The following is a 10,726-nucleotide window of genomic DNA, read 5'->3' as shown; positions in this document are numbered from 1 at the left end:
ACCCGCCGGCCTTGGAATGTTGCTCAGCTTAGGGCATACTACACTTGAGCCACATGCTTTGCTTATGTACATATTTAGACAATGTATATATTATGATTGATATAATAAACCGACATCCTTGCTAAAGCGGGGCCTCTGACGTTCTCTTCAATGAGCTTTTGATTACCATGGGCTTCCGGTTCAGGCATGAAATTATGATTTCCCTTTGATCCGGCTGTCAAGCCAATATTGTCATATTATAAGAGCACAGCTCTGGTTACCTTGGTAATCCGGCTATCAAGCCCATATTATAAGAGCACAACTCTGGTTGCCTTGGTAATCCGGCTATCAAGGCCATATTATAAGAGCACAACTCTGGTTACCTTGGTAATCCGGCTATCAAGCCAATATTATAACTTATATGAGCATAGCTCTGGTCCACTTGGAGGCTTAAATTAAAGGGACCAAAGAGAGTCTGTTGCACAACACAACTCAAACATAGGTACCCCTTGGGCAGAGCCCACATAATCACTTGGGGGCTTGGTTGTATTCGAACCATAGCTACACCTCTTGATTGGCGTAAGGCCACCAGGGAAATCACTTGGGGGCTTGGTCATATTCGAACCATAGCTACACCTCTTGATAGGCATAAGGCCACCAGGGAAATCATTTGAGGGCTTGGTCATATTCGAACCATAGCTACACCTCTTGATAGGCATAAGGCCACCAGGGAAATAATTTGGGGGCCTTGGTCGTATCCGAACCATAGCTTAAACCCTCTTGATCAGTGCAACACCATAATTATGACTATTTAAATCCTTTTTGATTTTTTCGGTTTATAATGCTTTATGAGTATGATTTATCTATATTATTAACCCGGCCTGGCCTTTGACTATAAGTCACCGGCAAGCAGAAAACTACTATCCGGTGTTTATTGATCCGGTCTGGGCCCGTTCATAAACCGGCAAACAGATGATGATTACCAGTATTCAAGTTATGGGTTATCAGTCTTATTATACCAGCTTGCTAAATCAGCAGTGTGATAAAATATCACAGGTATGGTATATCTTACATTGTATATGGTTATTTTTATGCCTAACCATGGTTATAAACTATGTTGTTGGGCAAGATAACCCGTCTAGCGGTACACCGCTAGGACGTTCTTTATTTTATTGTAGGAGCAGATTCTATGGCACTAAAGTATCATAAGCAGACATAGTATACATTAACATGGCAGATTAACAGTGTCATGCAAAGTAAATATGCATGATGGCATAGCAGACCAAGCGTTTAAACTAGCCTATTACAAGGCGGTTTGTTGCCCATAAGAACAATTGTTTCAAGCAAGTCTTGTAGAGGGAAGAAGCTAAACCAGCTACCGGTTTATGAATCTTGATCGGGCTTGCTTGAAGGTTGTGGATCATCCTGCGCCAGTTCACCCTCCTCTTCTCTACCCAGTTGCTGGAAGTCATTGGTTGACCAATCGATCCCAGTTAAGGCTCTGAATACAACTTCATCGCTTATAAGTGAGGAGGGGTCAACATCAGGAGCATAAGTATGCTTATGGATTGGCGGAATAAGATCCGGAGCGTTGCAATTTGGCAGATTAACCTTCTTGTTGTTGGCATCATAAATCTCCTGATAATGTGACAGATCAGTTTCTTCAGCCAATTTGCTAGCCAGTGGATGCATCTCCCTTGTCAAAGCTCTGAGGTCATCATTATCAAAATCTGACCCGTCCTCTTTTATGCTGGGATAGCCGTTTCCAAGATCGGCCGGGTCAAGATGAGAGATCCAGGCTTTGGCTCGCGTCAATGCGGTAAGATCACCCGCCCTGGCAGCCGATTTCTTCAGCTCCTCAATCCGGGTAGGCATCACAACTAGCCTTACCAATGTATCCTTGACCAAAGTTGGGGGCGGTTTATTATGAGAAGCTATGCAGATGATCCGTTGTACGCCGGTATATAGTTGATCTATAAAGGTATAGGCAACTTTCAGACTTTGACGCATGTCGGAGCCCAGATGAGCAACACGACTCCCTGGATTGACACAATTGGTAAACCGGCAGTCTATTTGACAATACATGTTTACGGTTTGTGAAGACAATTACTCACCAAAGACAGCAGTAGTCATGGAATTTATCTACCGCTTTAAGCCAGTTAGTTCCTCCACGACCGGATTAAGGGCCGCTTCAGCGTCCTCAGTCCTTTTCAGTAGAGTGGCTTTCTCTGTATCCCAGCCTGCCCACTCACTCTTAAAGTTCTCCCTCAGTTTTTCCATAGCTGCTAAAGCGTTGGTCAGCTCTTCTTTGGCTTTGGAAGTCTCGGCTTGTTGAGTTTTGATGTTCTCTTGAAGGTCGGCGACTTGGGTTTCCTTTTTGCTAAGCTCAGCTTGCAAGAGGTGTGCAATTTGTTAGTTGGTAGTATACATTTGAAGTCCTAAGCACATGACAAGTCATACACTTGGCACTTGGGGGCTAATGGCTATTTCTTCTTCTCCAAAATTATTACAAAGTCCCAAGCACATGACAAGTCATATACTTGGCACTTGGGGACTAATGCATATTTGCTCAAGTTAAATACTATGGAGTTTGCTGCCATCAATAAGCTTCGTGGTTCATCGGTTTACACAGATTTGTACATGAATGTTGAGTTTGATAATAAAAAGACCCGATTCATTTTGAAAAGATAAACCGGTCCTTAGGGGCTACACAGGGAAAGTTGAAGTATTTTCTACAAAGTCCCGGTTCATATCAGTACTATAAACCGGCCCTTGGGGACTACTGGAGCTGGTAGTATAAACTGGTTATAAGAGAAGAGTAACTATGCAGAAACCAGCAATGTTTACCTCGTATCGCTCCTTCATCATGTTCAATAACCCGGCTTCATAATCACGGCTGGTGTATAGCCGGTTTAAAAACCCAGAGTGGATATCTTGGGCACTGAGATGGGCATAACTCTCCAGATCCACCTTCCACTTGCCCTTATCTATAGCAGAAAATTCTTCCTTGGCACTATGTTTTGACAGAGCAGTGGAGTTGCCTAGGGCCGTATAGCTGACGCCTGTAACTACAACATTGTCCGTTTTATCATCAGCAACTTTGGTTGGGCTTGGCGGTTTATCGTCGTGAGTCACCAGATCAATTTCCACTTGCTCAACAAAGGTGTCATGATCTTGTGATGGCGGATCATCAAGGACAGCATCAGTATTCAGTTCAGATGGTTCTGGAGTCTTTTCCGGGTCAACTTTCGTGTCATCATCAGCTAGTTTATTCAACTTGGCTTTTTTGCTGGGTCTGGCTTTGGCTCTGAAGTGAATGTATATAAAGGTTAGTATATTAAGCAAAGCACAAGGTATAAAGGGTTAGTTTTGATATGCTCACTAGGAACAGTTTTAAGGGGTGGAAGCTGTGTCCCTGTTGATTCACCAGACGATGAATGAGATGTTCCCTGATAGTTTGAGTCAGATGGATTAAGAGGTTGCTGAAAATAACCTGCCTTGGGATAAGATGTAACAGGAATAGGTGAAACCTCTGGGCGGCGTTTATGAACCGACGTGTTTGGTAAACCGGACGAAGTAACCACCTGGCCACTATGCCGGGTTGTGCGGTGAGCTTCATGCTGCTGTTTCTTCAAAAGAAAGTTTGGATCCAGGTAAGCTAGAGGGTGTGAAAATTTTACTCTCCGGTTTGCTTGACGGGTTTTCTGTGTTGGCAGAGGATATGAACCGGAGGAAAGAATAATTACCTCTACATCATCAGCCCGGCTAGCCTCAGCGTCATCCTGATAATGGTCATTGTCAATGAGGTGTATGAAAAAGGAACCAAGAGAATCAAGTTTTACCTCTGATTCCAGGTTATCAAGATCCTCGTCGATGTTCAGCTCGGCGGACTCGGCGGTTTTCTTCTTGTCAGGCCTTTTGATGACCTTTGTCTTGGGGAGAGGTGTCTTGGCTGGTTTATCCTGAGCCTTCTTCCAGAATGGATCATCACCCTGTTAAAATATTGACAAAGGTTATAAGGAAGGGTTAAGAATATTAGGTTAAAACAGGGGTTATGCAATTCTTACAGCTGGCGGTTTATTTGAAAAACAGAAGGGACTAAGCCCTGTTTTGCTGCAAACAGCCACCGGTTCATCCAGTATCTTTTTGACAGCTTTAGTGATTTCAGCGTTAGTTAACTGAATGTCAGTGTCCCATTGAGGATCTTTCAAATCCCCTGTGTACTTGCACATTAAACCAGGGCGGCGGCTTAAAGGCAAAATGCCCCAAGAAATCCAGCAACGAACAAAGTCAATGCATGTTAACCCATTAGCCACAAAGGCTCCGAGCTTTGCAAGCTGTGGTGCATATTTGGCCCGTTCTTTTGCAGCCAGGCTTTGGCGAAATGGATGTGTATTGGTAATCCGGTGAGCACGATAACCCGGCAAATGATTCTCATCATGTGGAGACGTATCTTTGCAATAGAACCAAGTCTGGTTCCAATCCTTGGGGTGGCTGTGATGCTTGGCGTGAGGGAAGCTCACATCTTTTCTTTTCTGAATTGACACTCCACCCAGTTTAGTATTGGGCCCATATGTGAATTCAGTATGGCAGTTTAAATAGAAGAAGTCTCTGAACAACTCAATGGTGGGTTCTTCCTGCAGATAAGCCTCGCAAAACACTTGAAAATTACAAATATTGGACACAGAGTTAGGTCCAATATCTTGAGGATGGAGCTGGAAGCTAGCAATCACATCACGATTTTTTTTGATCCGGGAGGTTTAAAACCGCGGCTCAGATGATCAACAAACACAACTACTTCGCCATCCTTGGGCTTAGGAGGATTTTCTAGACCGGGGGCTCTCCAATGGATTTCACTCTGTTTGGTAAAGCGCCAGTTGCAACACATCCGTTCAGATCTTCTTCAGTAATCCGGGACGGAACCCAGTTGAAAGCATAAAAAGACTTGGCCATTTCTTTGACAACCTGAAGGAAGGTTTGTGCCGGTTTAAGATTCATGGTTGGCAAGCATAAAGCGTTGCAGGTTAAGAGATGGAAAGTGTTAAAGCATGCAACATTGTTAAACCAGATATTGATCAAAAGTACAATGCTAAGCAATTGGCGGTTTAAAAGGGGACTAATGGTACCTGGCGGGTTGTCATTTTCTAAAGTTAAACCGCCCACATTGATATTGAAGGTACAGATCTGAAATAACTAAGTGATGGAAAAACAAGTTTCACAAGTTGGCACAATAATTTTGGATCTGCCACAGGCCAGAAAATGAAAGTATATTCAGACTTAAATATGATAGTGAAGCAGTTGATAAAGGTTCATATTGGAGTTTCTGCTTAAACAAGATGCATTGATGAAAAAAGAAGGACTATGGCCATCACTATACAGGTTGAATACTGAGGTTTGAATCAAAAATCATCACACAGTGACGAACACCGATGAACACCGATGAACGTCCAAACCCTAAAGATAGATCTACGAGGGAAGAAAGGGAAGCTTACTGATGCTGATGGGGCAGCGGAGAGGTGCTGCGATTCTCTGGTGTGTTCAGGGTGATGCAACGGCCAAGGTCGAAGCAGAGGCGAAGCCCGACGGCGGCGGTGGAGTTTGAAGCTCCGGGGCGACGCGAGGAAGACGATGGGACGAAGAGGCATGAGGGGAAAATGAAAATGACCCCCGGCCCTATTTATAAGGTGAATGGATAAGTGGGAGGCGCAAGAATCGAGGAGGTCGAAAAACGGATCTGTACATATGTAGACGCCTCGATTTTTGGAGATTCATTAAAGAATATGCATTAAAAGATTTGGGTTCTGTGTAAAGTTAATGGCAGATGATGTCGCGATGGATTATCATGGTCTTGGAAGATGACGTCACAGCGATTTACAAGTTTGTTTGAAGATATTGAAGAAGGAAATTTTCTAAGTGCTGAAGATTGACATGAACAGGTTCAAATCAATCTGGGGCCTAATGTTGGGGATATAACTATTGAGTATAAACCGCCCAGGAGGGGCCGGATTATACTCATAGTAAGTTGTTCCTGTCAAAGCCCACGAGGACAAGGAGTACGGGGCTTTATGAAGGAGAGTTAACGAGAAGGTCCAAGGCCCAAAGGCGGATTATGGCCCATAGATATAAACCGCCATAAGATGTATAAACTTGTGTTGTAAGATAAGAAAAGGTAGAAACCGAGCCGGGCACGTTTATGAGCCGGTCGGGACTCTGTAAACAGCCGCGCGTCAACCTGTGTATATAAAGGGATGACCTGACGATGGTTTAGGGAGGAGAAGGAAGATATCGAGAGCCGGGTCAAGCGTATTCGCTCCCCGCTCATCGAAACCCTAGCAATACCAATTACAAACTGGACTAAGCTTTTACCTTCATCGTAAGGGGCCGAACAAATATAAACTCCCGTGTCCTTTGTCCTGTTTAACCCCTTTAAGCTAACCTCAACGCGATGGCTCCACGACTAAGTCGTCACACTAGGACATTTGCCGTGATGTTTCCACGACACCATGTGTCCTCGGGAGCACTTTCCTTTATATAAGAGTTTGTCCAGGCTTGTCCTTTGCTACAAAAAGGATTGGGCCACCTTGCTGCACCTTGTTTACTTTTGTTACTTCTTACCCATTACGAATTACCTTATCACAAAACTATCTGTTACCGATAATTTCAGTGCTTGCAGAGAATACCTTACTGAAAACTGCTTGTCATTTCCTTCTGCTCCTCGTTGGGTTCGACACTCTTACTTATTGAAAGGACTACGATAGATCCCCTATACTTGTGGGTCATCAAGACTCTTTTTTGGCGCCGTTGCCGGGGAGTGAAGCGCCTTTGGTAGGTGGAATTTGGTAAGGAAAAATTTATATAGTGTGCTGAAATTTACTGTCACTTGTTACTATGGAAAATAATCCTTCGAGGGGCTTGTTCGGGGTATCTTCACCATAACCAGTAGAGCAAAGGGTTGCTCCTCAGCCTACTGAACCTACTGAAAGTTTTTTACTTTGAAATTTCTTCGGGTATGATAGAGAAACTGCTAGCTAATACTTTTACAGGAGATGGAACATTGCATCCTGATATGCACCTAATCTATGTGGATGAAGTTTGTGGATTGTTTAAGCTTGCAGGTATGCCCGAGGATGTTATCAAGAAGAAGGTCTTCCCTTCATCTCTGAAGGGAAAGGCATTGACATGGTTTAGGCTATGTGTTGATATTCGATCATGGAACTACAACCGATTGAAATTGGAATTTCATCAGAAGTTTTATCCTATGCATCTGGTTCATCATGATCATAATTATATATATATAATTTTTGGCCTCACGAAGGAGAAAGTATCGCTCAAGCTTTGGGGAAGCTTAAGTAAATGTTATATTCATGCCCCAATCATGAGCTCTCAAGAGAAATTATTATTCAAAAAATTTATGCTCGGCTTTCTCTCAGTAATCGCTCCATGCTCAATACTTCTTGTACTGGTTCTTTTATGATGAAGACTATTGAATTCAGATGGGATTTATTGGAAAGAATTAAACGCACCTCTGAAGATTGGGAACTCGACGAAGGTAAAGAGTCAGGTATAACACCTAAGTTTGATTGTGTTAAATCTTTTATGGATACCGATGCTTTTCGTAAATTTAGCACTAAATATGGACTTGACTCTGAGATAGTAGCTTCTTTCCGTGAATCATTTGCTACTCATGTTGATCTCCCTAAGGAGAAGTGGTTTAAATATCATCCTCCCATTGAAGTAAAAGTAGTTGAACCTATTAAAGTTGAAGAAAAGACTATCACTTATAATGTTGATCATATTGCTCCTACCGCTTATATTGAGAAACCACCTTTCCCTGTTAGAATAAAGGATCATGCTAAAGCTTCAACTGTGGTTCGTAAGAGTAATGCTACAACACCCACACCCCCTAAGCAAATTAAAGTTGAACCTAGTATTGTTATGGTTAAATACCTCTTGGTCGACAATATTGATGGGCATGTTATTTACTTCTGTGATGAAGCTGCTAGAATTGCTAGGCCCGATACTAAAGATAAACATAGATCTGTTGTAGGCATGTCTGTTGTTTCTGTTAAAATAGGAGATCATTGCTATCATGGCTTATGTGACATGGGTGCTAGTGCGAGTGCAATACCTCATTCCTTATACAAAGAAATTATGCATGATATTGCACCTGCTAAGATAGAAGATATTGACGTTACTATTAAGCTTGCCAATAGAGATACTATTTCACCAGTTGGGATTGTTAGAGATGTTGAAGTCTTGTGTGGGAAAGTTAAATATCCTACTGATTTTCTTGTTCTTGGTTCCCCACAAGATGACTTTTGTCCCATTATATCTGGTAGACCCTTCTTGAATACTGTAAATGCTATGATAGACTGCAAAAAGGATATTGTTACTGTTGGTTTAGGGGGTATGTCTCATGATTTTAATTTTGCTTAATTTTGTAGACAACCCCATGATAAAGAATTTCCTAGTAAAGATGAAATTATTGGTCTTGCTTCTATTGCCGTGCCTCCTAATGATCCTTTAGAACAATATTTGCTAGACCATGAAAATGATACGTTTATGAATGAAAGAAGGGAGATAGATGAAGTATTCTTTAAACAGGGACCTATGTTGAAACACAACTTACATGTTGAAATTCTAGGGGATCCTCCTCCACCCAAGGGTGATCCCGTGTTTGATCTTAAACCATTACCTGATACTCTTAAATATGCTTATCTTGATGAAAAGAAGATATATCCTGTTATTATTAGTGCTAACCCTTCAAAGCAGGAAGAAGAGAAATTATTGAAAACTCTAAAGAAGCACCATGCTGCTATTGGATATACTCTTGATGATCTTAAGGGCATTAGTCCCACTCTATGCCAACACAAAATAAAACTGGAGAAAGACGCTAAACCGGTTGTTGATCACGAACGACAGTTAAATCCTAAGATGAAAGAAGTGGTAATAAATGAAATACTAAAGCTTCTGGAGGCAGGTATTATTTATCCTGCTGCTGATAGTCAGTGGGTAAGTCTTGTCCATTGTGTCCCTAAGAAGGGAGGAATTACTGTTGTTCGTAATGATAAATATGAATTGATCCCACAAAGAATTGTCACAGGTTATAGAATGGTAATTGATTTCCGCAAATTAAATAAAGCTACTAGAAAGGATCATGACCCTTTATCCTTTATTGATCAAATGCTAGAAAGATTATCCAAACATACACATTTTTTTGCTTTCTAGACGATTATTCTGGTTTCTCTCAAATACCTGTGTCAAAATAAGATTAGGAAAATACCACTTTTACTTGCCCTTTCGGTACCTTTGCTTATAGACGTATGCCTTTTGGTTTATGTAATGCACCTGCTACCTTTCAAAGATGTATGACTGCTATATTCTCTGAATTTTGTGAAAAGATTGTTGAGGTTTTCATGCATGATTTCTCCGTGTATGGAACTTCTTTTGATGATTGCTTAAGCAACCTTGAGCGAGTTTTGCAGAGATGTGAAGAAACTAATCTTGTCCTGAACTGGGAGAAGTGACACTTTATGGTTAATGAAGGTATTGTCTTGGGGCATAAAATTTCTGAAAGAGGTATTGAAGTTGATAAAGCTAAAGTTGATGCTATTGAAAAGATTCCGTGTCCTAAGGACATTAAAGGTATAAGAAGTTTCCTTGGTCACGCCAGTTTTTATAGGAGGTTCATTAAAGACTTCTCAAAAATTTCTAGGCCTCTGATTAATCTCTTACAAAAAGATGTTCCTTTTGTCTTTGATGATGATTGTGTAGAAGCATTTGAAATACTTAATAAAGCCTTGATTTCTGCACCTATTGTTCAGCCACCTGATTGGAATTTACCCTTTTAAATTATGTGTGATGCTAGTGATTATGCTGTAGGTGCTGTTCTAGGACAAAGAGTTGATAAGAAATTAAATGTTATCCAATATGCTAGTAAAACTCTACACAATGCCTAGAGAAATTATGCTTGTCGGGGGTTGGGTGCGACATATGCCAATGGATGGCTTCTCATGGTGGGGGCGAGTAGAACATCGCCGGTGCCTGGAAACGGGATGAGGTGTAGACACAAACGCCGGTGTACTTTACCCAGGTTCGGGGCTCTCCTAGGAGATAACACCCCTAGTCCTGCTCTGCGGAATCTCCGCATGATCACTAAGGCAAAGTGAATACAAAGGCGCTCCTCGAGCTGTATCTATGGGTAGGAGAAGGCAGGGCTAGCTCTCACCTTCCTCTAAGGTCTGGTCTAGTTCTAATGAATCGAAACCCTTTGCATGGGTGCCTTGGGGGGTTTATATAGGCCTACCCCCCAGGGGTACAATGGTAAAATGTCCGGGCGCAGGGCCCAGCTGTCAGTCTCTTCGCCTGCGGGCCCTCCTGCCGACTGTCGGGGCCCGCCGATTGGTGGGCCCAGCCGACTGGTCTGGTATAGAGCCGACAGGCCGTACCCGCCGCCTGCGGGTCCTGCCGGCTGTTGATTACTGTAGCCGTGCTTCTAATGATGCAGGCTTGGTCATGAGGTCGTGGCTACAGCCCTGCCATCTGGCGGGTGTTTTCTGTAGCCACTCCCTTGTCTTGTCTGGTGAATGGCGTGGGGAACCCGGGGGAGGGGTAGGCTGACTCCTGGGGGCCGGCTTCCCACGGGTCCGACTGGTGACGCCCCTGCCGTCTTCCGGACTCTCGCTGACTGATAAGGCCCACCATCCATGGACCGTACCGTGAGGCCGTCGTGGGTACAGGACTCCGC

This window comes from Triticum aestivum, chromosome 7A, assembly GCF_018294505.1.
Source record: "Triticum aestivum cultivar Chinese Spring chromosome 7A, IWGSC CS RefSeq v2.1, whole genome shotgun sequence".
NCBI lineage: Eukaryota > Viridiplantae > Streptophyta > Magnoliopsida > Poales > Poaceae > Triticum > Triticum aestivum.
The sequence above is the reverse complement of the archived record's forward strand: the minus strand, read 5'-3'. Positions refer to the sequence as shown.